This window comes from Lathamus discolor, chromosome 8 (assembly GCF_037157495.1).
Source record: "Lathamus discolor isolate bLatDis1 chromosome 8, bLatDis1.hap1, whole genome shotgun sequence".
In the NCBI taxonomy this organism is placed as follows: domain Eukaryota; kingdom Metazoa; phylum Chordata; class Aves; order Psittaciformes; family Psittacidae; genus Lathamus; species Lathamus discolor.
Window position 1 is genome coordinate 4730417 of NC_088891.1, and position 25181 is coordinate 4755597.

Genomic DNA, 25181 nt, shown 5'->3' on the forward strand with positions numbered 1-25181 from the left:
TCTTGTCTCAGCTTCATCACTGAAACTTCTCTTCCTCAGTAAAAGCAGAACCCCTCATTTCAAGCCGTAATACATACATTTACAATACTGTAAACACAGTTAGGAGGTGTCACTTCAAAATCTTATTTCTGAAGTGAAAATTCAGTGTACTTTTTAGCGTGCTGTGGTTAGAGAAGGTTCTACTTAATTTTTGGGTTTGCTCTGGATTTTTGTTTGCCTGATTATTTTTCCTTGGATGAATCTTCCACACAATTAGAGTGTTTGAAAGAAAAAAGCTGTCTCAGCTAGCCTTGCTGGTGGCTCAGCCTTGCCAAGTACTGGGGACACATCAGTTCTGTAATCTGGTATAAATAAGCAAGACAATTATAGAAGAATGATCAGTAGGTGATGAGGAGAGGTATAATTTTATCAATAATTATGTTTCTGTGCAGGGCGGTAAGAATCTTTACTGAACTGGTACCTATAAACACTTATTTTTTCAGAAGGAGTCACGTAGTCCTTGGGGTCTGCCCTGAACATGGTCATGCTGCTGCATGTGATGGTGCCATTCCACACCACAGTCTGCAGTGAAACCTTTGCAGCAGGACAAGATGCAGCCAGTCAGCATCCTTGTGAGGCTGCTCAGTTGCACAGGTAAGACTTTGGGTGCCTTTCAGTCTTGAGAAACAATACCAAGGGAGGGAGCAGGGCCGTCACCTCCAGAGAGCTGTGTCTGGGAGGATTTGAGATAGAAGCAGAGCAGAACCAGAAGGGACAGCAGAAGGAGGCTTTTGTTGCTGTGGGGCAAGGTGGGCAAGAGCACAGCTTTTGTTCTTGGGAAGTACTTCCTGGCTTCTTTAAGATGTTACAGCCTTACGTTTTGACCTCCTCAGCCCCAAGAGTCACAATTGCCATTGGTTCTTGTGCTGCTTCCTACTTTTTCTGCACCTTAGGCAGCTTTGGTGGAAACCATATCAGTTCTCTGGAAGCAATGGGTTTTCTCTTCCTAGGAATACACTTACTTTTAGAGACTAGTAGAGACTCAGAGGCACAGACAGTGAAAATGTATGAGCCTGACTTGCATGTTGCCTCCGCCACATGGTGTCTCCACCCACAGCAAACTCCTCCCATTACATGCTGTGTTTTAATATCACATGGTGATGCCCAGCTCATTTTACTGCTGTAAGGAGTGTCCGGGATTAGCAGGAGGTGCCATGCAGGTAGTTAGCTCTTTGATCTGTCAGTGCTTTATACCTAAGTAAGTCCTTTATCCCTAAGCAGAGATTTAGTTTTACTTTCTGAGATGCTGTGTTCCACGGGTGGTTATTTGTCTGTGTCCTGAATGCCTTGCAGAGTGGGGATAGAACGGATGATGGATTAGTGTAATAACTTCACAGAACTCATTGATGCTGATCTGTTGACACCCCATTTATACTGTGCATGCCATTTTCACAGGAATCTTTTAAAGAAAGATAAAATTCATTTCAGATTCAACTTCCAAGCACCTGCTTGAAGTTCTAGAGTAGCTACATTGTAGGACTTACCTTCTCCTTGGTAACTGAGGAGTATAGTTTTTCACTGGCAAGTCCTGTCTTGAGGACATATAAACACAATTTCCTGGTGTTTGCATTTGAATCAGGTAGGTGGACCTGACTCCAGTGAGGTGGGAAAACTCTGAAGTTTCTTTTCCCCTGGGGCAAGATCCATCCAGCTCATTGCCAGTAAGAAATACCACCAAGACAGCAGGACTAACGTTTGGAAACTTATCGCTGTCTTTACCCATAGAGCAAGTCCCTAGCTGAGACTTCAGCTCACTGCACTTAAAGGCAGAGGTTCAGTGCACTAAAGCAGTTAGTGCATTTAGCCAGCACACTTTCTGATCCCCTCACTCAGTCTCACCCATCACTGGTGTAGTTTCCTCCTTCTTATTAGAAATTGGCTTGAATTTTCTTTTAAATAATTCTTAAGTGTGACTTTTTCAGTACAAGAGTGGGAACTATGACTAATTATAAAATCATTACATGATTAAACTCAATTAACTTCAAATAACCCTTGAAATTTGCTTAATGTCAGCCCTTAGCCCTGCTTGAACCAATAAATACTGCTCACCTTTTGTAATGGGGATGAAAAGATCTGGTTGCAGAGCAGGATTGTTCAGAGTCAGCTGAGCCAGGGAATGTCCTTACGGAATAGGGTTAAAGTGGTCCCAGAGAGCTGAATACTGCCACATCAAGAAGCTGAACAGAGTCTTCTGCTCCTAACTGGGATATTTTTCCCCCCAACATTTTTCTCTCAAGTAATAAAGCTTTGAAAATTCCTTTCAGCCTTCCATTCAATGCTTCCAATCTGCTTTGCAAATGTTAATAAGGGTTAAACCTCATAAAACCACGAAGGCATGGGAAAGTACTGTCATCCCCATTGAGACAAGGGGTACCAAGGTATAGAGGATTGAACTGCAGAAGGATCAGTGGCAGGAGCAAAATCCTAGGAGTTCTGATGTCCTATTTTATATTGGAGCTAAAGCTGTTTCTCACATAATGCTGCAAGTTTCATAAAGCTGCATGAGAGCAAGGGACTCTTCTCAGTTACTGGGCACATCTGGTCATTAGGGAGTTTTGGTGTTTTTCCTTCTTTTTATCTTCACTTTATGAAGCCATCTCTGGATCCAGTCTTCCAGCTAGATCCTGGCAGGAGAGCTGGCAAAAGTGTGCAGAAGAATCCCAGCAACTCTATTTCTGTGTTCAGCTCCTGTGAGGACAGAAGGGGATGTCATTATTGCTACTGTTCATGGCAATCTGCTCTGACTTGGAAAGTGGAGCGGACAGTAGCATTGTTCTCACTGAAGGTGATGATGGATAGAATATTTCCAATAGGTAATTAGATGGGCATAGTAACTAGACAGTCAGAAAGATGCCTGATCATCTACTCACCAGTGTCCCTCATATGGTGTGCTGGCCATGAAATGTTCCCTGAATTGTACTGACTTCCAGCCCTTCTGCATGAAAAATCTCAGCATTCTTTGCTGGGTCCAGCCTGAAAATGGATTTAGAGGCTTCTTGGGGAAAGGAGGTTTTGACTCTTAATTTTTTTGGGGTCTGTTTGTGAAGAATGTAAGTGGATCACTGGTGTAGACTGTTAACAATCTCCTTTTTCTTTTGACTGCTGGAACTCCTGCAGCTCTTTATAGACTCTTGAAGGTTTCAACCCATTTTAAACAACAGAAGTAGTGAGAGAAAGAGAGACAAGATGTAAACCTTCATCCCTAAACATGAGTGTTTATATCCCAGCTTGCTGTTTGAGTCTGATTCCATGGCTGGGAGTGCCCTCGGGTCATCATTGAGCAGCTTGTTCGACTGTGACTTCTGAATGATGGATGTCTCCACTTAAAATTACAGATCACTGCCCCATAACAAAAATTACCACTATTATTGGCCTCCTCAGGGGCATGAAAGGGTGACTGGGCAGTGGTGGAGGCCTTCACCTGCTACAAAACTGCTCTCTCCCTTATGGTAAATGGCAATTTGTCAGCAGTCTGCTCTGTAGGGTGTGTGGTGGGGAAGTTTGGCTCAGCACTTGCTGCTCTGGCTTTTTGCTATAGACAGAGTTCTCCTGTCTGTAGTACTGCCCACCAGATTAGTTAGGGTCAAAAGCTGAATACTTGGATTTTTGACCTTTGCATGCACCTCACAAAAAATAAAGACAAGGAATTCAGTTCTGCAGTGCTCTGTCCTGTACTTGAGGAGAGATTTGAACATCAAAGGATGGGTAGTTCAGAAAGACAGAGACACAGTTTTGTGCTTGAAATCAGAAGAAAGTATAAATTCCCCTTATGTCTTTGGGGAAATACCTCCCTGTGTGTCTAGCACATATTTGCTGTTTGCATTGTCATGGCAAAAGGAGCAACACAAGTCCTGATAGGAACAATTTCAAAGAAACAAGTTGAGGTCCAGGATGGCTGGGAAGTGGAGGGTCCTTTGTGTTTAATTACTTGTGTTAAAATGGTTTGTAGACTGGGATTAGTTTGGGAATGTATGTCCCCCTGTTTAGAGAGACAAAAAGCTGGATATCATAGCAGGCTCCCTGTTCATCATCTACCTGCTAGGGGAAAACAAAGTTATGTTTTCCTCTCAGAAATGAGCAAGTGTAGCAGAAGCAGCAGTGGTTGGTGTGCAATAGAAGTTTGGGCCATGCTGGAGCATGCTGTAGCCAGCACAGGCTGGAGGCAAATGTTTGACATCAATTTCCTACCACCAACCTACAGACTCCCCTTGTGCTGATCAGTCAAGAGCCAGTTGCAGTGGTAATACCTCCCTGCTGCCCCCTGACAGATTGATTTTGACCCTTAACTCCCCCTTCCACCTGCTAATGGCTTGATCACATTCTCCCCCAGTGCCCTTTCTACCTGGTGGAGGCCTGGTTTTGTCATTCACCATTTTGCTGCTGCCCTCTCCACCTCTTGGCTATTTGTTCTTAAAGCCCTCTCATCCTCACTGCCTTCCTCCCCTTCTTGGCCATCCCAAAGCCCATCTTTAATATCCTAAAATATTTTGGACACCAAAGGATCTTGCTGACTCGCAGCAATCTGGTCTGTAAGGCCTGCTGGCTGGTGGGAGCAGGGGAGGGGAGTGAAAATCAGGGGTTTCCCTTTTAATTTGTGCTTTGTTGCTGCTGGTTTGACCTTTAATCAGGTGTCTGACTGTTGTTTGCTTGCTGATGGCTCTTACAGAATGGTCCCTTGTAAATATATACAGAAAGGGCAGGAGAGTAACTGGAGATCGTAGACCACTCTTTTATTTCCTGGGAGCCTATTAAAGGCTGTTTCCACTTTATCCATCCGTCTCTTTGTCAAGTTGCCTCCTGTGTCTGTCCACTTGTGCATTTATTTAGTGGTAATATTAGCTACTGTATCATCCTCTAGGACTGTAACAGCGAGTTTCAGAATAAAGCCAAAGATGCAAAGTGCGCTGAACCCATTATGGAAAAATAAAAGGGCTTTCCTTGATGGCATTTAGCTCAATAAACACAGTTTGTCAGAGATGTCTTTATCTCCTTACATTTAAGCGATTAAATGTTGGTAAAAATAGCTTCAGAAATAAAACATGAAGAGAGCTTCTGGCAAAGCCCTGTCCAGTTTAATTCAGACATTAAATATTTGCTGGTAGGGTCAAAAGCTGAATGCTTGGCTATTTTGCCCTTTGAATGAACCTAGCTAAAATAAAGACAAGGAAATCAGTTCTGCAGAAGCTGTCTCCAGAATACGAGGATCAATTTAAACATCAAAGGATGGAGAGATCATACAGCCAGCCAGCCATATTATTCTGCACAATTAATACTCAGAGAGGTGTTTCCTCAATTCTGAATCTTGTGCAGGGAAGATAATATTAAAATTTCAGAGTTTTAATTATGTAAAAGACAGTCCTTGATCCTTAGCTCCTGAAAAGCAGAGCAGTTTATTCTGCATTAATGAATGTAGAAAACATCCCCCAGTCTGAATCTCTGCATTGATGCAATCTTTGTACAGTCAAATTAGCATTTCTATTTCTAAAGGTAATTTTTAGACAACGCAATAAATAAATGATACGCTAGTAACCTCCGGATGGATAAAGTGGTGCTCGTACGGCGTTTACAATGCAAATTGGCGTGAGATTACGTTGGCTCTGTTGATCTTGGGCACGGCGAGTCTGCACAGAGGGCAGGGTCTCTTGTGACTTCAGGTGTGGTAGGAGCCGTGCCTCAGGCTGCAGTGTTTGCATGCGCTGTCAGTATGGGGTGTAGAGTTAAACTCCGGAAAGGTTTCTCCAAATTGGAGCTTGCTTATTTTGGGGTCGAGCTCTGTGATTCTGAGGTCCTGATAAGAAGGAAGCGAGCAACAACCAGTTGCTCTGAGCAATGGAGGTGAAATTTGCCTAGAGTCTGCTGTAAGTCTGTACATCTCCATATAAGCTGTGAGTCCCACTTGTGCTTTGGTTTTCAATAGCTTTAGTATGGTTTAGTAATATCTGTATATGCCTTATTTTAATAAGATATTGACCAGGAGTCCAGGATTGGGGTGAATGATTTCTGTAGTCCAGAAGTATCACTGTGGTGTTGGGATTTTTCAGTGGCTCCTAAAACTTTACTTCTAACTTGAACTTTCTTTAGGCACCTGAATAAGTGTCCTCACTTTTGTTATGTGGTTTCAAGAGCTCGTGTCCTTTTAAAGTCCATACTGTGACTTATTAAGTTACCCAACTTTTGAAAATCTTAGCCATTATTATTTTGTCATTGTATATCTCCAAAATCTATTTATTTTTTAAGTAGGGGACTGTATTGCACCATGTGGATTTTATCGTCCTGTTTAGTTTTGGCTTTTAAGTGGTATTAAGAGTGGATTAAAATAAATGAAATAAGGCCCAAAGTTCTGATCTTTGTCCACTGAAATAAAGGAGAATTTTGTCATTTACTTCCATTGGATCCATCAGAGGATTTCTGTGAGGTGATGAAGTACAGGGTATTTGCTTAGCTTGGCTCATGTGGTAGTCAATGAAGTGACTTGTCTTGGGAAGCTGAGCATTGCCTCGCTGTATGTAATTAACATGACAGTGCTGTAGGTTCTGCATGTGGAAAGCCAGGCTATTGTAAATTGTGGTTTCCTTGCCAACCATATCTCAGCGCTCGCTCTTCTATAGTTGTCTCTATGATGCTTTGTGCAGTATTATTACCCCTCACCTAATACTGGAGCTGGATGGATCTGCAAAATCCACTTCTTATTCTTTCCATTTGAAATACATTAATGTGAAAGTAAAAATAAAATCTAAGATGTTTCACTTCCCGAGAAACATTAAAAACAGACTTGACATTGGGAATGTTTCAAAAAGATATTTTTTTGGCAAATAAAATAGCCATAGCTAACTCATAGCTAATGAATTTACATTCAGAAATGTAAGCATTTACATCAGCATCATGATTAAAGCATTGAAACTGACTCTTCTGCCAAACTGTAGGTCATATAGCTTGAATTTCATGTGAAAATCTAATACTTGGAGCGAACTGCTTGCCAGCGAATTATAAACCAAGACTTATTCCCAAGAATTACTTTCTGGTGAAGTCCAGGTAATGAATATACATTTGTGTCTGTGGAAGCTAATTTTACTGGTAGTGTTTTTTCACTGACATTGTTTGGGCAAGTGGCCATAGAGAAAGCTTACTTTGTTTTTGCTTCTCTTTGATTTGTGCTCAGAAGATAGTGACCTGGCTGGATCTACAGATGTGGGTAGGGTTTATCTGTTCTCAACAACTTTTTGTGTGCTCTGTGCAGCACTTTCTGAATTGGAGATATCTATTCATAATGCAAGCAGTGTCAGAGTGAAGGTACGTATGCTCCATGAGTAAGGTGTAAGCAAGACTTTAGTCCTGCTCTTTCCTTGTTGAGACAATTGCTTGCATTGCTTGTTTCTTTGTCATTTTGATCTAATATATAGATTGGGAGATAAATTTTGTTTCTTCTTGATTAAGGTTACTTTGCACATGGAAGACCTCTCTCATCCAATTTATGCCAACCCTGCGTGATCCCCTAGGATGCATATGCATGCCTAGGAAGGAGTGAAAGTCTTCCTCCCTTTTGGTAACATGGTTCCACATCAGGTGCATAGTGCAATTGCACCTTAAAGCTTGTGCAAAGAACACAGGATCTATCACCACCCATCCCATGTTTTATTTATATGTCTTTGTACTGCTATAAGCAAAAGATAATGAGGCCAGAACCCCAACAGCTGTAGTTTGGTGGCTTTGCTTATCTTCAGTGGAGCAGTGCTGTGGATCCTGCTCAGTGACCTCTACCTGGCCGTGTGTCCCCTCCATACCTGCCCTTGTGATCTCCATACTTAACATTTACAGCCTGGCTGACTGCAGTGTCTAAGGGGGGATTTGATGCATTATCCTTAGGCACAAGACTGGGATGTTACTCTGCTTTCATTGTCAAATCAGAGATCCGATCTTTTCTTCTGGTTCCTTCACAAACCACACTTCATAGGGTGAAGGTTTCGACAAGCTTCTGAAGCCAGAATAGTTCCTGGATTGCGGTACAGCACTTAGCTGGGTGGGTGCAAAGTAGAGCATAGTGTGTTGTCCTGGGAAGACAGAGGCAAGGAGGGAGAGGATGGAATACCTTAGGCTGGTCCTGCTGCCACAAGCAATGTATTGTCAAACTATGGCCTAATTTTCTCACCTAGGGTGTGTTTAAAGAGGGATTGGCATCAGGAGCAGGCCATTAAGCAATTGAAACTGTAATAGAAAAACATAACCTTATCACAGATATTTTTTTAAAAACCCTTGGAATATAGCTCAAATATAAGGTTAATTGGAGCCAGAAATGTCAAACTAATGTAGCAATTTACCCTGGGAGACTGCCCTGGCCTTTGAGTATAGCAATAGTACAGACTCCTGAGTAGGATAGTGAAGAAATATAATAGGATTTTATGTAGTCCCCTGTCATATTAAACATTCTTTGCAATTAATTTCTTGTTGCAATGTTATTTTCACTGACCTATTTTTTTTTGACCTCCTACAATCTTTAAGCTACCAAAGGAGGGCATGTGGGAATTCATAGTTCTTAAAAAAAATACATTAAGAAACCCCTTAACTTAAACCACTGTCAATACACACACTGCAGTGGAGACTGGTACTAACTCGGAGCACTATGAAAATGCCATTGGCTCATCCTACAATAGGCTTTAGTCTATGAGCTCTACTGATCCATTCAGGAAAATGCTGCTTTTGAATGGTTCGTTCAGAAATGAGTGGGAGTTTTCTTGGACTCGGAGTCTGAGGATGTCTGCCCTATGAATGAAACACAATAGGTTGTCCTTTTGTCCTCCTGCTGGTTGCTGGCTCTGTTTCTTCTACTGTTAACTGGACATCAGACTAAGATAACTTGGTATTGTGATGGATTCTGATTGATTCGGAACTGCTGGACTCAAAGTTAACTATGATAAAATCCCAAAGTTGTGGAATAGCAAGGGCATCCTGGTAGGTTCCAGCTGTTCTGACTCCAACAGAACCCCTTTCCACCTGGCCTGGATAAGTAATCCATTTTCATTTTTTAATCAAACATTACTGAAGTGATTTTCTCTCTATTTTTATACAACTTCCACAGTTTACTACAGAAGTGGCTGTATTTCTCTGGAGGCCTCATGTTTCCTGAAAGCATCTCTTTGTCTGAAGGTGTGAGTGGGTAGGATAGTCAAATCCCAAAATAAATCACTCTGGAGGAGTATTAATCTTCCATCACAGAGACAGACAGATGTCTGCTAGAAACAGTCAGGTGTCTGGGGAGGGAAGGAGAGCTCCTGATCTCTGGAAGTCCCTTTCACTCCTGTTTTTCTGTCATTCTAAAAGATGGAAAGTGCTACCCCAGGAGAGTGTACCTGTGTCCAGGTTTGCTGTCAAGGTGACCAGCTCAAAGGAGAGAGAACAATACAGGCAAAAAATCTTTCTGATCTTGAGTAAGAACTCCTAACATAAGCCCAAGTGTTTTCCAAGCAAGTGTCCTTAATGCTTTTCCCTATGGTAATAAGGATTTGGGGTTTTTTTTTAAAGTGGAGCTGGAACCAAATATCATTGAATTAAAGAAGCCAGCACTAATCAAAGCGCATCAAAGAGGTTCCTCATCAGTTGCCTGCAGCAACAGAATCTACAGCCTATCATCTTTCTTATGCTAAGCCGGAGGAATTCAGAGAAGAGAGTTTTGCCTGTTCGCTCTCATATGAACACAGAAATAGCATTTTCAAGGTTTCTTTAATAGTTCAGTGCATCGGTCCATTCAGCTATCATAATTTCTCAGTCCCAGACTTAGATTTCCTGGGAATCTTTTTCATATGAAAAGCAATCAAAGGAACCTTTACAGAGGCAGTGGGTTGCCTCTTTCAACAGAGTTACAGATGTGCTTCCCACTCTTACATTGTCTCGTTCTGTTCCCTCCCCTCTCTAGGTCATGAAAATGATACCCCTATGACTCCTGATCCTGAAATCCATAGGATCATAGAATCATAGAATAGTTAAGTTTGGACCTACAGATGCATTTCACTCTTAGCTAATAGTACTTAGAAGGGGTAAGTGACTCAGCTGGAACACGGTTCCCTGTTCAAGTAAGAAATCCTGCCCTTAGATCCGTATTTTCTGGTGTTCCCTGATACAGAAAATAGGGATACTTGTATTTACTATCTAGTTCTAGAAGATCCAATTGTTACCTAAAAACTTGTGAACACTCAGTACAATCAAATGATTACTCAGGAGCAGAATGGCCTGAATTGATTTTTACACTTGAGCAGTTAATAAAACACCCACCAGCAAAACCTCCTTGTCCACCCTGGTGACTTTCAGGCCATCAATGGTAGATACCCAGACCTTTCACATGGATTGCATTTGCCAGCAATAAACCCCAGCAAGATGTGAGCGTTGTGATCAGCCTGCAGTATCACTGAGGTTGGAGCTCTGGCTTTATGGTGTTCCAGGTCAGTTGTTGTGCACCTCCTTGCTAACAAGTCCCAGAGCATTTTGCAGAATGTCTACCCATGGGCTGAGTCCCGTATCCCAGCTCCAGACTGGAATGTGTTGGCATTTCAGGGCGAGCAACACTTTGCTCTGGTTGTTAAAAGTGGAAGTGAAGAACAGAAGTTCCCCAACTGAAACTGCAGGGGGAAATTTAGTGTGGTAGAATGTAATTATCCAAACTGGAATATGGCCAGGATCCTGGAGTTAATAGTACCCTCTGCTCTTGCAAAAAGTGCTATAGGATCTTTAATGACTGCTAGTGGTCAGTGGGCTTCACCTCGCATCTCAAAAGATAGATGTTAAACAGACCAGAACTGTAGGTATTTCAGTCTTTCATAGAACACAAATATTTCTGGCTGGCCTCTGCCTGCAGCCCTCCTGTTCAGGAGGTAATTGAGTTAAACAGCCAGGGAGGAGACATTAGTCTTAATGAAAATGATCCCATTAAAGGCAAATGACATGCAATCGGTGAAGGACTGCTGAGATGTACAGTGAAGTGCCCATAAGGTAATATTTGGGTACCCCAAATCACCCATCATCTTTGGTGACCATCAGCATCATGCAGTATGAAGGAATAGAATAAAAAGGCGAAGAGCATCCTTTGTATAACAGGGTCAGCTCCTATGGAAATCTGTATTACGAATTTCCCCTGATTTCCTGTAATAGTGGAAGCTTTGTGCAAATGAGTTGGGAAATGGGTGTCAGTGGCAAGATTACATTGTGTTAATTAGCCTGGCATTGACAAACTGCGCAGAGCCTGGGAACCTCCACAGCAGGAAAGAGAGCACATCACCGAGAATCCCTTTCGTCACAACTGACTCGTGCCATGGGACTTCAATTAAAATCCAGACTAGGCCACTTTTAGTCGCATTAATGAGAAATTAGTGGGGTTTTTTAGATCTTTTCTAAACTACCTGTCTACTTTTCTACCGTGCTGCCCATCATGATGGTAGATGAGGTGCTGACAGTCTGTCTTGGCTGCTTTTCCTTAGCAAAAGCTTTGTTATTCTATACTGCACCTAGCACCATAGGCTCTGATGTTTGGGATCAGTGGGCATTGCTATACTACCAGCTGTTATAAAGAGTGGAAGGCCAATGATCCCGTGTGTTGTTAAAATGAAGAAAGACTTGCACAGTTCTCTCCCTTGGTACATCCCTGTACATTGGTACTTACACCATAACAGTATTATCTCAGGGAATATAAGTCTGCTACAGGATATTGCCACTTTAACCACCTGAACTGCCTTTTAGTTCCAGTTTCAACTCAGTGTCAAAAATATTACCCCTGTTTAAGATTAATTTGTGACAAAATGTCATATTAATACAGCTATATTTCCCAGGGGATAAATATGGCCTTTTGAAGAGCAGCCATGGCAGAGTGCTCTATAGGACTATAGAGAATTATCAACAGGCTTTTGCTTTAGCAAATGTCATGCTACCAGAAGAATGGTGCAGTTTGCAGGTAAGTATAGCATACGGACTTCTTTATTGTAAGAGTGAGGTTATGATATTTTCTTCCTATTAATCCATATCTCATCCCTAATTATATTAGCACCTCTCAGTGACACCTGATTAAGAATCTGAAGAGGAAACTGTCAGTTAACTATAAATCCATCAGCACTGTATCATGTTTATTTTTGGCATCTCAGCTGTTTTGGGAGGCTGATGTTAACCTTGAGGCTTGTGCATCATTGGTAGAATTACTTCTGATTTATACCAATGGGTTCGCAATCACAGTTGAGCCTTATGTGATGCTGAAGGGTTTACTTGTGAGGGGCTAAATCCAGCACCAGTTGTAAGCAACTGTAATTCCAGTGAAACCAATAACAGCTGCACCTGCATGTGCTAAGGCTGACTTTGGAACAGTTTATCAGGTATTCTCTTTGTACTGAAGTAGAATAAACTTTGTATTTCATTGCACCTTCGGTACCTGTAGTACACCTTGGATGTGCCTGAGCTGTGGAAACCAAACTTCTTAACAGCCCTCAGATGTAAAGAAAGGGAAGATGAAAAGAAGTCCTAAGACTAATCGCTTGCCTCACAGCATTCCACCAAGATGACTCAGAAAGTGACAAGGGAACCAAACTGCAAATGAGGCTCTAGTGTTTGTTGAGGACATTTGCCACTGGTAAAAATGAGTTATTGAAACAGTAAAGCTCAGGACTTCAGAGAAACTTTGATTGACAACAATAATTACAGCTATTCTTGTTCCTATAAGAAATACAGTGCAGGCTAGGCATAATAAATGTATGGAAATGATATTCTGAATCTGAGCAGAAGTAGATGTGAGTCCAAACAGTTTAAGTGTCTTCTGTACAAATTTCTGTGCATTTTTATGTGTTAAAAGTAGCAGTAGTTACCAGGCAGGTGTGTAAATTTACTTTACATGACTAGTCAGCTAAGCACCAAATGTTTTATCAATAAGCTTCTGCGAATAAGGCTGCCTTGCATCAGTAGTGCTCAGTGCTGTGGAACACTAGGTTTGGCACCCAAGCCAGGCTATCTAATGCTATGGCAGACTATCGTATGAAAGCATAATACAACAAACATTTTGTACCCAGTAACTTATTTTGTCTTCCCAACTTGATATCTGCCTTCTATTTCCTTCTGCTGTTGCAATTATGCTTATTACCAAATGATCCTGTTTCCCTCCCAACCCTCTCACATAGTGAAGGCAGGCTTGTAGCTGTGCTCTGCTAGCAAGTGGTTCCAATTGCTTCCCTAGATGTTTCTGCTGTGAGAAGGTCACTTTCCCTCTTCCCTGTCCTGGTCTGAGATCTGGATTCATTTTAGGACACCAGGCAAAGTGTGAAAGAAGGCAGTGCTCTAACTAACCCTTCTTGTAAGGCCACAGCAGTGCCCAGAAAGTCACTGTAGACCAGTGGTTGCTTTTATTGAACCTGTTAGATCACGTTGCTGGGAGTCGTTCAGCAGGGTTAACACTCACAGGGAAAGGGACAGTAAGAAATTAGTCAATCCACAAGTGCCAAGAAAGAGTTAAATTAATGGGGGAAAAGGGAAAAAACTCCTTAATGCTGGAGACGGATCATGCTGGCTTACTTATCAGTTCATGCTGAGCGCAGTCGTAATTGGAATGTACCCTTTGTAAAGTTTATTGGGTCCTGGGGCAGGTTGTTACTGAACCGGTCAATTAATCTATTTTTTTTTTTTTGTAATGAGTTAGGGGATTTCCTTTTGTGGAAAATCACCAGGAAACCTGACCAAATGCCCAGAGCTTGGGGAAAGCGTGGCCTTAACATGGAGAAAGCCCTTCCTCCGCAATTAGGAGAGGAAATAGACACCTCCCCTTATGGGCAGCATATTTGACCAATCCAGCGACAAAATAGATGGGATTTCACCATTGACTTGCAGGTTGTCGAGGGAGGATCACCATGGAACAAGATTACTTGAATGCAGCTTGGCGTTGAAGGAAATAAAACTGTTGAGTCTCCCTGCTGAGAGACAAATGATTTCCATTTAAAAACCTGTTTGTTCCATGCTGTAACTCCCAATGTAGCAATAATTAATGATATCAGAAGGTTACGAAAGACATTCTGTTGTGCTTGCTCTGTTCTAGGCATGAAATTGGATTAACATGAAGATAAACTTGACTTTAAATCTGTTGAGGAAATCAGTAATTATGTCAAAATTCACAAATATTAATCTGTTTAAGTGTGTCAGGATACTGCTCATCTACCAGCAAAACACCTGCCTTGCCAGAGTTCTGCCAAAGGGTTAACATCTTAAAATGCTTGGTTTTCCAATAACAGAATATTGCAAAGATGCAGCTTATTGAGTAAACACAAACAGCCTCACCTCTGGAAACATGGTTATTTCTGTTTCAGTGGTATCCAGCCAGTACCCTCTCATAAGGAAGAATCAATTTGCAAGCTATTGAACAAACCCTTGGGTTTTGCTGCGGAGAGGTGACCACCCATGAAAACAAGTGACATGAAAAAACCACAAGGTATGACAGTGCATACTTATTAAAAGTGTACCTTTGCTGCAGATGAGCACATGGAAACACTCTGGGCTTTAGGGGCAAGCAACAGGGACAGTTATAAAGGCTCTGAAACTCAGCTAGGTAGAAATTCACTGGGTGATTGGAAGGTGAAGGGACTCATTTTATCTTCCCAAATATTTCATGAATCCAGTGCTGGACCTGATTCTGCTGTAGCTAGTTTCAACCTAGCTGCTGCAAAAAACATAGAGGTGACACAGTTGTGTGTATATATATCTGGTGATACAGTCTGCAGTGAAGCCTGCTCAAGTGTAGCTTTGCTGCTACTGATACTCATGAGGTGGAAGCTCAGCTCGGTATGGCTGCATAAGTTGCAGGCGTACCTTCCCTTTGCAGTTTTGATTCACCCTGAGGGAACATGTTAGCTTCAAGTGCCCATTTAATTTAGTCTGTCAATGCAATTGTATTAGAAAAAATAACCCTCAGTGCTAGATTCCCTTCTCAGTGGAAATGAAGGTAGTGGGCACCTCTATAGATCTATTAGGAATGGTCCTTGATAACCATCTACCACAAAACATGCATCTAAAACTACCTGAGACTTAGAAACCTGTCTAGTGCAAGAAAATTGCAGTAGTTCCATTCTTCCTTCATTCACTTAAAAATGCATGCTGAACATTCCTTAGAGAAATAAGGCAGTTTCAAATCAGGAAGATGGTTAGGAGGCTGAAAAAGCCGTTTCTATAGTCTGTGTTGTTGGGGTATCACAGAGATAGTATCACTCAAAAGGCTGACCAGTCTCTTAGTAAAATGTCAGTTTCCTCTTGTTCACAATGCTGGCTGAAAGAGGGTGTTTGTAGCATCAAGTGTGTAGCATCTGAGAAAGGTGAGTTTTGCAGCTGCTGAGTGTTGGGAAAACCTAACCTGAAGGCTAGCAGTATTTTGCTGAGAAGCTCTTAAAGCAGATCAGATACCGCTATTCCAGAAAACCGGAATTTTGTGCCCTAGGTAAAAAAAAAAAAATTTAATAAGGAAATATTTTTATAAATAATAGCCATTTTGTAATGTGTTCTCATAAATTAATCAAACAAAAACTTTTTATATGTATGCCAGCCGTGTCTAAGCTTCTTCATAAAAATCTGTGATGACAAAGAGTTTACGACTTCCATAGGGATTTCTTGTAGCCATGAAGTGGTTTTTCAACACTTCAAAATGTCTTTTTCTGCTTAACAGCACCAAAAGCTAACTCCTTATTTGCACAGTGCTCGAGGTAGACATGTTGTGTCTTGGCTGAGTTCATACAGGTGCTGTGTGACTGGAAAGACAGGGAATCCAAGGCTTAACCTCTGGTGACAATTACAAGACATTCCTTCCTGCTGTTGGCTTTAGTGAGAGCTACAAAGTGTTTGTGTGGGGGAATTTTTCAGTCTCTAATGTTAATAAAATATCCAACTGCTTTATATGAAATTCGGTGATGACCAAGTCAAACCTAAAGAGATATCTCGTTATTTTTCATTCTATTCTGTACTGTACTTCTCTTTACCAATCTAATTTCCATTTTTTCCTATGCCCCAAACTCTTTATCATAGGCTGCTTGCATGGGCTCAGCCATAAAATCATCCCTCTCTGAAAGAAACATCCTTCTATTTATTGTGTCTATTTTTTATAGGGACTTTGAATTTATTTAACAATACTCCACTTCTTCCCTTTCACTACATTGGAACTGCTCCTTCCTGTGTCATTTGGAACTGGCCAAAGTTGGCAGATCTCAAATTTCTTTTTCCTCTTTGAAACGTGCAGGTTCTTTCTCCTTCAGTGATAATGGGCATTGTGTTTCCTTAGAAATATTTTTTGGGAGCCTATTATTTCTCAGCCACTTCAGTTGGCAAACTGAAGGCTTGGAAACAAATTAGCTTGGATGGCAGCCCAAGCTGTCAGAATGAGCCTTCCATTCATTACTGAATCATCCACCTCCTGCATTTAGATCTTCAGCCCCACTTTTCCAGTAAGCTTCTCAGTTGAATTCTTGGATTTATTTTTTTCCCTGTCACTTTTGAACTCACTACTCCAGTCTACTTCACTTACAAGCAGACAGCAAAGCTACTTCCCCATTATCTGAAAGTAATGAACTAATAACACCAGTACAGAGGGCACAGCTGGTCATCATTTTTGGTAGAAGACATTAAAATTGTATTTTTCTTGCATATTATTTCCCTGTGAGTTACCTGAAGCTGAAGCCTTGATCACTTTGTCAGGCAAGAAATTCCAGGTAAGAACAAGACAAGGATGGCTGCTGGTACACAGCTTGCTACTTCTTACCCATCAGGCTGAGATGGCAACTTTGGGTTAAAATTTATGTTATCTTTAATGTGTTTCTGAGAAGAAATTCTGCAGGAAAGACAAGAAGCTTCCAAATTTCTACTGAAAGTTTCTTACAAACCCTATGAAATTACCCTTAATTCTACAGTGCAATTCTATCTGACTGAAATCCCGCAGAAGGAAGGGAGAAGAAGCAAATTTCTTGACCAAAACCCGTGTTCTCAACATACACAGTGTTAATACTAGAGACTTTGGGGAAATTTCCACTGGCAATGCAGCTGTTGGGGTAAGGTGTACAGGAAGGAACAAGTGTCAAACCTTGTAAAGTCTTAGAACATAAAGTTAGAAAAAATGCAGATACACAACAAAAAAAGTGAATTTTAGTCCTTCATTATTGGGTTTGAAGTTGATCCAGAAAGGATCTTGGATTTCTTCATGGCAAACATCACAGTTTTCCTTCTCATTTATTTCTTGAATCATCCGTGCTCCTCCTGTCTGAATATAAACAGCACAAATTAGGACTTGGATGACAAAAGCCTTGGCCAAAGATCACAAGGACTTCACATACCTGCAGAACCGTGGAGAAAGCTGGGGAGGATTACTAGGCTGAGTAACAGTCTAAAGAAGGTACCTATTCCCTTGGCCACTACTATCTTGTTTTGCTTTCAGGCAATGTTTTGCTGCTTTGGATCTGTTCTCTTTATTCAGACACTTGCTTATCTCCCTAAGCCTAGGTTGAGCTAATAACCCTAACAATTCTACTTCTGCTATGGTTGTCAACAGGGAAGTCAGGCATAAGCTGGAAGATGGCTTTTAAGGTTTAGATTCACAGTTCAGTTGTAAATAACTGCTGCTCTACACACAAAAAAAAAAAAAAAAGTAGCATAATAATGCCATGGAGTGAACTGAACAATGCACAAAGTGTAATAGACTTTGATTTTCCAAATAACAGAACTCTTGATATACAGTAAAAGCAGATCATGAAGAAAAAGCTTTTTCAGATCTATCTAGCATGTGCATCTTCACCAACAGCACAGGAAGTGTTCTGTCATGTGTAGGGGTGGCACCCTTGAACACAGAGCTGAGACAGTGAGGCTGCTCAAGAACTTCCACAGGCCTCTGACTGTCAGTAGCAGTAGAGTTATTCACAGATGTGGCCTGAAACAGGCACAGCATCAAGGCAGCAAGAGCTTGAGGTTTTACCATTCTGCCACCAGCTGAAAGCAAGTGTGCCAACTATCAAATTGATAGGGGAAAACAAAGCACATTAGGGCACACATGGGTTTTCTGTGGTGCATTGTGTGAACTGGAGTGATTTTCTAAGGCAAGGCATTTTCTACCATGCCCCCATGGATACTCACACAACCATGAGTTAGCAAGGAAAATCTGATTGCTGTTGCACTCTCTGTGATGAAACTTTCTCTTTTTCCCCTAACCAACTTTTCTGAATTCTGACACAATTATAATTCTGTTACAAAAATCAAAATTTAACTGGAAAACAGGATTGTTCTAAGCAAGGGAAGTCTGTTTCGTGTTTTGGTATGCAGAAATTTTACCTCCCAAATTAAATATGTATTTAGCATAAAAACACTTTGGTGATTATTGCAATTGAGGGACTAATGATTTCCTTTTTTTGCCGTGCAGTTGGTTGTGTTTCCACACTTCTGGTGGTGAATTAACTCCCTGTGGATAATACAGCTTCATTTGTGGCAGATGTCAAGACCCTTAATCAGAATTTAAGTAGCCTCAATTACATTTTCCTTAATTCACTTTGCGAGTGAAGTTAAATTGAATTAGGCCTACTTTAATTCTGAATAAATATGTCCACACAGATATTCAATGCATTTTAGCTAATCTGTTCTAAAAATTAATTCAGATTCTCTTTGCAGGTGCTCTGCAAGGTGCAGGTACAGTCTGTGGATGGTGGAGATGAGGAGTAGGGGAGGGTAGAGGGTGCTGGTTATAAAAGCAGTGGTTGAGAACATTTGGGTGTAAAGGGTTGAGTTTTGGCCAGCCAAGATTCTTGAGTGGAATGTTAGGCACTGCTTGGCTGGTCAGGAAGTGGAAGAGAAGTATAGCTCTGATGAGTTCCATAGCAGACAAGAGATGTATTTGGCCACAGTGCACAAAAGTCTGGATCTTTTTTGTGCCTCCTTAGAACGAAATGTATTCAGATAAGAACTGCTTCATGCCTGGCTTTGCAAAACAGTCGGCTCTATGGGATGCAACTGTGATTAAGATGGTTTAAATTATACATACACAGACAGACAAGCTAAATGAAACCAAGAATGTATCTATTCCTTTATCTGTTAACAACAGCAGAGCTTCTGAGGAGGATGAAAATATGGCACTTGTTCCCTTGTGCATCCCCCTTGGAAGACATTAGCAGGGGCTCAGGATTTCCTGAGCCAGAAATGGAGTTTTAAAGCAATTATTAATTGCTCATAATGGATTTTTCATATGCATTGTTGAGTACCTTACTAAAAGAGAAGTGTTTACTATTGGGTCATTTGTATGTAGAAAGCAGTTTTGGGATTAACCCTGAAGGTAAGTGGCCAGTGTGACCATTTCCTGTCAGGCACCATCAGCAAGCAGCAGGGCTAGCTAACTTCAATTTCTTTGCAGTCAAACCTGTTACCAGTGTCCACCTTCAGAAAGTCTGGTTTGTAGCTCCGTGTTGTGCTGCAGGACCTGTACACACTCATGATTAGAAATGAGCTTTACCCTAAAGAGCTTAGAGCATAAACAGACCAGAGAGAAGCGAGCTGCCAGGAGCTATACAGGGAAAATGCAATGTTAGGCATGTTAAAGTGAGATGTAGACAACAAAATAGAAAATAGCCTTATGCATCTTGCAAATTTATGATCCACCCATGTCTTGAACAAGCATAAAGTCCTGCTCATCCTCTCCTATAAAAGATATGACTGGAAAAGAGAAGATACAGAGGAGGGCAGGAAGAGATCTCCTAGAAGAAATTACATATAATAGGGCAGTTCATCTTGGAAGAGAGACAAGTAACACAGGTGACAAGCCATAAATGGTGTGGGAAAAGTGAATTGGAAATTACTCTCCCCTGTTATAACATAAGACTTAAGGGGCAATGAAGGGAATTTTCAAGCAGCTACTTTAGAGCAGAACAAATAGAAGTGCTTTTTCACATAGTGCATAATTCAGTTGTGGAATTTCTTGCTGACAGATATAGATTCAAGAAGCAATTAGACAAATTCATGGAAAATAGGTCCAGCAGGGGCTATTAAACACACTGATGCAGATGCAACCTCTGGCTCAGGAAATCCCTAAATGGCAGACTGCCAGAAGCTGGAAGGTGGAAGAAGCACCACGTTGGGCCAGACGAGCTTTTCTCTTCTTTCTGTGAGTAACCACTCTAGGTTGCTACGTAGCGTGGGTTTCAGGCCTCAATGGAAGATTGTGCCTCTTAGGCTTTTATTTATCCTTGAGCATTGCTCATATTCCATGTATTATGTCATTTAATTGCCTTTCGTTATAGGGTTCTGTTATACTTGGGATTTTGATGTTTGACAATAGTTGAATTATACAGTCTGAAGCATGAAGTATCAGCCTGCTTTCATGACAGTAGAGCAATGCATAAGTCACCATAATTAACCCTGTGGCAAAACACACAGGTTCCACATCCTCATCCCTGCCCAAGTGAATGAATGAGAAAGATGGGCATTTCAGCACTCAGAGTAAGTTATGCAATTGAGGATCTGGCAGGAAAAGGTGTGGAGTGAATTCCAAAGTACCTACCAGCAGACCTTCACCCTTTTGAAGCACTTTCAGATTAACAAGTCTGGTGAGGCTGTGTCCAGCCATTGCGAAGAAAGGTGCTGCATTTCTAGACTGGACTTAGCCTCTCATCATTTCCAGTTGTAGAAACCTGTGGATTCCATTAATTCATCTGTAGAGGCTGAGTTAAGCCAGAGAAATTGGTTTGCTGGAGTAATGACCCTGAGCAATGGAGGGCACCAGAGAAGTGTCCCCTGCCCCAGCTGTGTGATAGGAATAAGCAGCACCAGGGACAGTCATGGAGGAACAGTGGCAACTGCTGCCTCAATACTAACTTCTTGCACAAGACAGAGCAAGCCCTCTGTCCTTCCAACAAGCTGGTTCCCAAGGGTGAATATACCTCTCTGTTCTCAGCTGCAGAGAGGCCACTGCTTCATCCCTTTGTCTGCCTTTTTATATCTCTTGGGTTAGGGCTTCGCAGAGCTCCACAAACCCACCAGCTATAGACCAATGTACCTGATACTCTTATTAATGCTGCATTCAGGTTCTGATTCTATGTTGAGTGATACCCTGCTGGTTCTGGGGGGAAATCTCTGTCTTTTTCCTTCTGTGACTAAGAAATGGCTCACATTGCATTGAGCTCATAGATTCTCTTTGACTGTAAGTGTAACCTTTCAGCATGAGCCTGCTGGTGCAAGTGAAATCAAAAGGCCTTTGTGAAAGTGTCTTAACAAGCCAGTGGTGCGATCATGTAAGCTCTCACCTAGCAGTCAGGCAGCCCGAGCTTGACCAGGCTGTTATATATTCCAGAAGGCTGCTAAAGGTGATTTCAGGCATATTGTGCTCTCTGATTATTTGGCATAAAATAATTAAAACATTGCTTTTGCACTCCTGGAATATTTGTCCCTAACACTGCCTAAATGAATCACATTCTGTTCTTCTGGTTTTAACTCAAATGGGATTGATTTGGAGTCACACTGTGGTAATTCCTGAGCACAAGAAATAGAAGTTTTAGAGATGTGCCACTGTTGTAGCAAGTACATTATAACTGAGAAGCTGTAGGTAAACAGACTTCAGTGTATGTAGAAGATCACAATAAACATGTCCAGTTTCACCATTCATAGTGCCACACAACACGCGCCTCTTTCTGTTCAAGGCAGCATGTGTATTGCTCACCGGTGTGCTCTAGCACTGTATGCAGGTTATTTTTGAAAGACTCAGGTCCACACAAGGTGCTTGTTTCTATGTAGTTTCTGTAGTGGAACCAAGCACATAAATTCCTCTACAGAACTGAGTCTCTGTTATTTTAACAGGAAGAGATGCTATTACCTGTATGAGGCTGCTGCTAGAACCCCATCAATAACTAATTTTCCAGCTAATCTTCCTGGTTTTCAGGGTTTAAAATAATGACAGTGTAGGTCAGTGATTTTCCAGAGATCCCATGGTGGGTTACTGGTAGGAACGTAGAAGGAACCCAGGCCCATTAGTTCTAAGCTCTGAGTACTACATGCTGTTCTCTTTCAGGCTGGCTGTTGATTTGAAATACACTATTTACCAATAACTAGGTAATCTTAATGTGGCATTTGACAGGATGCTGAGCTATGTAAAACCACTCTGTAATGAGTTCTGCCCAGTTCAAATGAATTTGCTTGATGTATTATTTACAGAAGTACTTTCTGTCTTTACATAAACCATGTCAGCTCCCAAAGGGAAATACTGAGAGAAGAAGGATCGAGCTATTGGATACAGGCTGTTTTGCAGCATAGCGGGAAAACATAGCAGATATGTGTGGTGCATGTACAGGAATGAAGTTGCCTGTTAGATTAATTAAGGCCAAAAATACATTGTCTTTCCAGTCCTCAAAGAAAGTGCTTGGGGAAGGAGACACAGGAAGCCTGGTTCTCATGGGCACTGTGGCACAGTGAAGAATGGCGGCAAGGATCCCATGGCAAGACAGGGGTGATTCAGGAAAGGCTAAAACCAGTAGGAGAGTTTCCATTTCAGCAGTGCAGCTGGTTTGCACACTGCAATAATAATTATTGTTTATTAGGAGCCTATCCATCAACTGATGCCTCAGGTGCCTCTTGCGATTAGAATATAAACCAGACTGCAGCCCAATAAAGGGATCTTTAATCTGTTTCTTTCAGGACAACTACGTGACACGAAAGTCATTCTAAGGTTAAGTGGGAAGGAGTTCCTGGGAGCTGAGGTTGTAGGAGAAGTGTATGTATAAACAGTGTCTTTCTCCAAATACAACCACTTTGAGAGTTATGCCTGTGCTTCTTAAGGCAGAATAGCATGAAAAGAGTTTGAAGGTTGGAAGCATCTCTTAGTGTCTGCCCATTAAATGCCTGAGACATGAGAACCAACTTTTTAAACTCTACTTTTATGATCGTCAAGTCTGTGACAGGTCAGCGTTTAGTCTATTATCTTATCAGCTAGTGGCTACATATTCATTGGAGAGAGATGAGCTGTCCATTATATGTATTTTGTACTTTTATGATGAAAGATAATTTGTGTAAAAGCATCCAGAGTGAAGGCATTTTGGGATGCTTTTAACATATCAAAAGAATCTGATCTGTATCTGTCTTTTTCCTCTAGCCAAATTATTCACCAGGAGTACTGATTCTTTTATTTCCTTTCCATTCCCTTTTCACACCGTCTGTGTTAAACACTCTATTATCTTTTCTATAAGGGGAGCAGAACAGGGAGTGGTAGGGAGGGAACAAAACAGAGAAACAGAAATAAAGGCCTCTTGGATTATCTTTTTAAGATTTTATTCTAATTATTTCTTGCACCAAAAGAAGACATTTTTTCTTTCCTGTATCCATTTCCCCCCAATGTTCCTTCATCTTTGCCAGATTGGGAGCGTTTAAAGGAGCAAAACAAACAATATGGAAAAGACTTTGACTTCTTTATAAACCTCTACTTTGTTATTAGGCTTATTTTGAGTGAATTAATCTTAGTACATGTCTCCAGTTATTCAGCAGAGAGGATGCTTCTCTAGCTGCCAGATGGGAAGCTTGGAAGCGGTGTGAGGTAGTCAAGTGGGCTATGTGTTGGGGTCACAGATCTCATTTTTGAGGAGCTGTTTTTGGGGAAGCCAGAGCAGTTTGGAACGATATTCAGTCTTCTGAATCATGTGGGATATTCATGTATGAATAAATTCTCTGACCACAAAAAGATTTTATTTGACTGGGAAGCCATCTTCCACCCTTCCTTCTTTTGATGGGTGCAGTGGTCGTACAGATTTGTTATGGAGCTGGTCTACTCACTTTTGCAAGCCTCCTAAACTTTAACCTCTTTTCAGTTTGCCAATCTCTCCCCAGCACCTTTTTCTTCTTGGACAGGACCTCTTGATTTTATGCCTTTTGACAGCTCCCTTGCTTTCCTTTTTGTTAAGTTAAATTTCATAGACCTATTTCCAAGGGAGCCATGGACATCCAGGGTGCTGAAGACCAGAAATTGAAACCACCATATAAAAGATTTAGGAAGTTACAAAGCATATTAGTCTGGTAATGATTATTTTAATGGTTATTGCATTTACTCTCAGATATTTTACAGCGCATATGTTGTCTTGAAACAAACAAGTGAGTTGCTCCCATGAATGAAAGGAATGGCTGAGATATGACTTCATGTAGCAAGGGAATTCATAGTGGTGGCCTTCAAGTGTCTGGTTTTGTTCGGGGTCTTGTCTTTGTCTTTTAAGAAAGATCTTCATGCTCTTATCACACTTTTCACTTCCAAGAGCTTGCTCCTATCTATCAAGATGAGGAGTAGCTACTTGATTTAAGTCAGAGATTTGTAGCAATATAAATCTATGGTGAGATCAGTCACCAGCTCAAATAACTGAGTTTCCCCAACAACCTTTAACTGCAGTCTGCAGAGCTGGGCAGGCAAAAGCAGTAGTTTCAGTGGAAAAAGGAGAATAAGGAACCTTCTCTGCTCTAGGTCCTTCCCTTCTCTTTTCCCTCTGATTCGGGTTGACAGTCACACTGTTCTTCATCTTTCCACTGTGTGACTTCTCTTGATTTCTGACTTTCCTTCTCCTATTTCTGCATTTCCTAGCACTTCCCTTTGAAACTCATGTTGCCTGGTCCCTTCTCTTCCTTTATAGCCTCCCAAAGACAGAGTTGTGCTGCTCAGACTGCTACTTAGACACTTCTTGCCCTTGCTCATGTGCATGCAGCTTAGGGTCCATTACCTAGTTTTTCCTAAGCTCCTTTTAACTCCCAATAGCAATTTTCTTGTTGAATTCAGTCTCTTAGTCATTGGCCTTATGAGTTTATGCCATGTTTTGGACTGGCTTCTCCAATTATTACCTTCTTTCAGAAAGCCATCCATCCATCAGCACAATTAAAGCAGCTCTCCTTCCCATTCCAATCAGGAGGAAAGGTGTTCCTATCATTCAGTACGTGCTTGCTCTACATGCAAAAGTGCATGTCTGCATTTTGCCTTCAGTAAATAGTCCTGCATTTTTAATGAGCTTGTCCCTAAGTAACAGATTGTGCCACCAAATGCTTTAAATTTTGTCTTTTCAGATTCTAAAATAAGGTTTTGCTGACTTTTTGTTAGTAATGGCTGAAGGGGATGGTTTTCAAAATATGCATGGCTGGCACCAGCTGAAGATTGCTTTTTATTTTGCTCA

General features: G+C 41.3%; 1 long non-coding RNA gene across 1 annotated transcript in view; it reads left to right on the forward strand.

Moving 5' to 3' along the window:
- Positions 1-491: 491 nt before the first annotated feature.
- LOC136019105 (uncharacterized) overlaps positions 492-25181 on the forward strand; it is a 44755-nt gene continuing 20065 nt past the window's right edge. Inside the window, exons 1-2 of the long non-coding RNA XR_010614745.1 lie at positions 492-633; positions 14355-14476. This is a non-coding gene — a long non-coding RNA (uncharacterized LOC136019105). The remainder of the gene's footprint in view (positions 634-14354; positions 14477-25181) is intronic.